This window comes from Alosa sapidissima, chromosome 1 (assembly GCF_018492685.1).
Source record: "Alosa sapidissima isolate fAloSap1 chromosome 1, fAloSap1.pri, whole genome shotgun sequence".
Lineage (NCBI taxonomy): Eukaryota > Metazoa > Chordata > Actinopteri > Clupeiformes > Clupeidae > Alosa > Alosa sapidissima.
The window spans coordinates 1,210,001-1,215,000 of record NC_055957.1 but is presented as its reverse complement, the minus strand read 5'-3'; the positions used below and the strand labels follow the sequence as shown (position 1 = coordinate 1,215,000).

Genomic DNA, 5,000 nt, shown 5'->3' with positions numbered 1-5,000 from the left:
TGGTTACTACGGCCAAATGCCAGTCGTTAGTTCCATCTCTCCCGTTGTCAAGCGGGCGTATCCCAAGATTCTGATGAACTTTAGCTTTGAAACATCGCTATTTTACTTAACCTGCTGTCATCCATCTAGCTAAAAGCCACCTCCGTCATATGCTACAATGTTGCCATGTTCTGAACGTCTGCATTTTACACCTCAGATGCAACGTGACAGTTCATTTAAACTTCACAACGAGTTTGGCGAATTAATATACAAGTGTGATACGGCCAACAAAATGGATCTACTTCATAGGTGTGCAAATAACATACGGTTAATGGTCGTTCTAAATTACGTAGGACAATGGGAAATTCAACCAAGCAGTGGAATAAAAAAAAATAATGACAACACAACACCCCAAACTTCATGGATTATGATTATTTATAACATTTTCCAGTTTATCCAGCCGATCTCTGAGTCTGGCGATATAGTCCAGTCATTTTATGAAAAAAGGTTGAACAAATTGCAACAGAAGACAACTTAACTGATTTTGTATCCTCAGTATGTCCTGAGTAAGGGGGAAAAGCCCCGAAGAATCCCAATAGGGGAAAGTTTAGAAAAAGACCTAAATATACCCAGGGGTGAAAGTAGTTTTTATTTCTTGGTGGTACTATGATATAGAGTTGTAATGTCTGCAAGTCGAAAATTTCACTTAATTATTCAACCTAATTATGTATTATTTGTTTATTGTTCATTTTATTGTTCAATTTATTTATTGTTTATTTACTGTATTATAGTCTACTTATCAAGCATTCACTAGGGCTTCTTATCACTCTTAGTATCACTCTTTAACCCACCTGTATCTGTTTTTGATTATGAATAAATTGCAAACACTTAATTTCAACATTTATTTATTTATTTTTTAGCTGAATAGTTGAAACAGAACAGTGGAACAGAACAGAAAAGGTAAAACACTTAAAATAAATTCCAAAGAGGCTTGAAGTAGCTGTCCTCATCTGCTTGAGAACGAGCCATGCCTTGGGTTGAATGAGCAGCTCTCCCTCCTTTGCCAAGCCAAGTCTGCACATAAGGAAGGGCATACCACTGCACACACTCATACACACACACACACACACAAGCCAAGTCTGCACATAGATAGATAGATAGATAGATAGATAGATAGATACTTTATTGATCCCCAGGTTAAATTCAAGGTCTCAACAGCATACAGACAACACATACACATTCTTTAACAGCAGAAAAAGTAATTAAAGTATATAATATAAAAACACAACTAAGCAATAAGGACAGTAGAAGAAAGAATATACTAAATATACTAAAATACAAATTATACTAGCTAACACTTAATCTAAATCAATTCTAAAAACAGTATCCACATAGTGGTGATTAATCAATCATTGAGGCGCTTGCAATAAATGAGGCAGGGACTGAGCCTGTGATTCTCTGTGCATAGTAAGGTATGGTAAGGTGCTCTGTGTCAGTGAGTGCAATGGTGATAGTGGTCATGGTGATAGTGCAAATGAGTAAGTCCAACAGTGCAACAGTGCAGAAATACAGTCTATATATCTATATATTTAACTATTTTAAGAAAAGGTATGTGTTGCCACAGTTCAGTTGTGGCATGGAGGGAGGGGTTATGCATATGTGCTAATGTGCTAATATAGCACGCAAACAGTGAGGCAGAAAGACAGTGGTACAAGTGGCTAGTGGACAGACAGTATCCAAACATGGAGGGGGTGAAGAGGCAGACAGACTAAGCAGAGAAGTCTATCTCTCCTCTTCCCTTAAGTGAAGCATTGAACAGTTCAATGGCCCTGGGGACAAATGACTTTCTCAGTCTGTCTGTTGTGCAAGGCAGTGAGCGAAGTCTCCAGCTGATCAGGCTCTTCTGCTTAACAATAGTGCTGTGGACAATCATCTCAGATGTTGATCAGTTTGTTCAGGGTCCTTTTGTCAGATATTGAAGTGCACTCCAGTTCAGCTCCCACTACAGAGCCAGCTTTCCTTACCAGCCTGTCAAGTCGCCCAGCATCCTTCTTCTTTGTGCTTCCTCCCCAGCATACCACTGCATAGAAGAGGACGCTGGCCACAACAGACTGGTAGAACATCCTGAGGAGCTTGCTGCACACATTGAAGGACCGCAGCCTCCTCAGGAAGTACAGCCTGCTCTGCCCTTTCTTGTAGAGTGCATCAGTGTTGGCTGACCAGTCCATTTTATTGTCCAGGTGGAGACCCAGATACTTGTAGGTGCTTACCACCTCCACATTGACCCCATCAATGTGGACTGGTAGCAGAGTGGGCTTAGACGTGCGGAAATCCACCACCATCTCCTTGGTCTTTGAAGTGTTAAGTTGGAGATGATTGAGTTTGCACCACTGCACAAAGTCCTCCACCAGGCTTCTGTACTCCTCCTCCTGCCCGTTCCTGATACACCCCACAACTGCAGTATCATCAGAAAACTTCTGCATGTGGCATGACTCGGTGTTGTAGCAGAAGTCAGATGTGTACAGGGTGAACAGGACTGGAGAGAGCACAGTTCCCTGTGGCGCTCCGGTGCTGCTGATCACAGTGTCAGAGAGACAGTTCTTCAGTCTGACGAACTGTGGTCGCTCGGTCAGGTAATCTGTAATCCAGATTACCAGGTGAGCGTCCACACCCATCTGCAAGAGCTTGTCTCCCAGTCTGAGGGGTTGGATGGTGTTAAAAGCACTTGAGAAATCAAAGAACATGATTCTCACAGCACTTTTCCCCTTGTCCAGGTGTGTCCTGTGTAGAAGATAAGTGATGGCATCGTCCACGCCCACTTTCACCTGGTATGCAAACTGTAAAGGGTCTAGTGCATGGCGTACCTGGGGTCTGAGCATACCTAAGACCAATCGCTCCAGTGTCTTCATCACATGTGATGTTAGAGCGACAGGCCTGAAGTCATTAAGCTCACTGGGGTGTGGCTTCTTAGGGACGGGGGTGAGACATGATGTCTTCCACAGTGTTGGAACTTGTCCGAGATGTAGACTCCAGTTGAAGATGTGCTTCAGTGGCTCCCCCAGTTCAGCAGCACAGGCCTTGAGCAGCCTTGGACACAGTCTGTCAGGCCCGGCTGCCTTACGAGGATGGAGTTTTTTTAAAAGATAACTTACTTGGTCCGCTGAAATGATGGGGGGAGTGAGGCGAGTGGAGGGGGAGGAGGAGGAGGGGTGCTTCTGTGAGGGTTGTCGTGTGGCTAGAGACTGATGGCCGTTGGCTGAAGCCATTGTTGCCGCACTACTCGTGGTCACCATGTGGGGGAGAGGTGTGATAGCCTGATCAGCAGTGATGGTGGAGGGGGGGAGGGGAGGGGAGGGGGGCAGCATCTGGTGTGTCTGATGGCTGTTGACTGAGGTCGTTGTCACCTCATTGTTCGTGGTCGCCATGTGGGGGAGGGGTGCAATATCCAGTGATGGTGGCAGTGAGTGTTGCACTGGTAATGAGGTGGGGTGGGGGCTGGGGGATGACCACCTCCTTGAGTCTTGGACAGCTCAACAGGCACAGGCAAGGAGGCATCAGGCGGGGGCAAGGCGTGGGGTGATGGGGGCTCCGATCGTTGGATGTCCCCGGGATGCAGAGCTGGAGAGACTGGGAGACTGGGAGGTGGGAGTAGGGCGGGCACGCAACCAAGAGCAGTACCTGGAGCTGCTGCAGGGCAATCCAACCTGTTGTAAAAGTGGTTCAGCTGGTTCGCCCTGTCCAGGTCTCCCTCCTCAGAGCTGCTGCTCTTCTTAAGGCCAGTGATGGATTTCATACAGTCCCACACCTCCTTCATGTTGTTTTCTTGCAACTTCTGTTCCATCTTCCTTCTGTAGTCCTCCATTCAGTAGCACACTCCAGTCAGTGGACTCAAAGCAGTCTCTCAAAGCCTCATCCGCTTCTGGTGTCCACTTCCTGAAGGTGCGCGTGGCAACTGGTAGCCTCTGAACTTTTGGCTTGTACATTGGCTGCAGATGAATGAGGTTATGGTCCGACTTCCCCAGTGGGGGAAGGGGGGTGGCACTGTAAGCATCCCTCAAGTTTGCATACATGAGGTCTATTGTCCTGTTTTTCCTAGTTGGGCAGTCAACAAACTGGTAAAAGTTTGGGAGGGTGGAATCCAGTGTAATGTGGTTGAAGTCACCAGAGATCGCAAAGAAGGCATCACTGTGCTGAGTTTGGAGCCTAGCGACTGTAGAGTGAATGATGTCACACGCTGTGTCCGGGAGGGCTTGAGGCGGAACGTAAACACAAACAACAATGGCGTGCGAGAACTCCCTCGGCATGTAGTATGGTCATAGACTGACCGCTAGTAACTCCACATCCTTACAGCATACAGTCTCCTTTACTGTAACATGTCCGGGGTTGCACCATCTGTTGTTTATGTACAGCACCAGTCCACCTCCCTTCTTTTTGCCAGAAAGTTTATTGTCTCTGTCCAAACGAGCTACACTGAAGCCGGGCAGCTCAACGTTAGCCGGGGGGAGATGGCTAGTTAGCCACGTCTCCGTAAAGCCGTATAGGCGCATGAATAGGTATATTTAGGTCTTTTTTAAACTTTCCCCTATTGGGATTCTTCAGGGCTTTTCCCCCTTACTCAGGATATATGGAGGATACAAAATCAGTTAAGTTGTCTTCTGTTGCAATTTGTTCAACGTTGACCCCTATTTTGGCTTAAAATGACTGGACTAATACCACTCCAGCCTAGCTAGATCATTGAACACATCTCTCTCTCCCACACACACACACACACACACACACACACAAACACACTCACACACACACACTCACACACACACTCCTGATCCCACCCCATCAGCCAGATCGTCGACTTTAAGGCATAAAAGCCCCAAAAAATATATTACAAAAAAAAAAAACTGACAACAGAGCCAAGATCATGGAACCAAGTACAGAATAAAGATCATAATGGGAGAGGCATAGAACCAAGTACAGAACAAAGATCATAATGGGAGAGGCATAGAACCAAGTACAGAACAAAGATC

The 5,000-nt window shown here is 46.0% G+C and overlaps 1 protein-coding gene across 1 annotated transcript in view; it reads left to right on the top strand.

Annotated features, from left to right (window-relative positions):
• The window catches only part of hspa4l (heat shock protein 4 like), a 59,097-nt gene that overhangs the window by 39,629 nt on the left and 14,468 nt on the right, over nt 1–5,000 (top strand). The gene's annotated exons all lie outside the window — the stretch shown is intronic.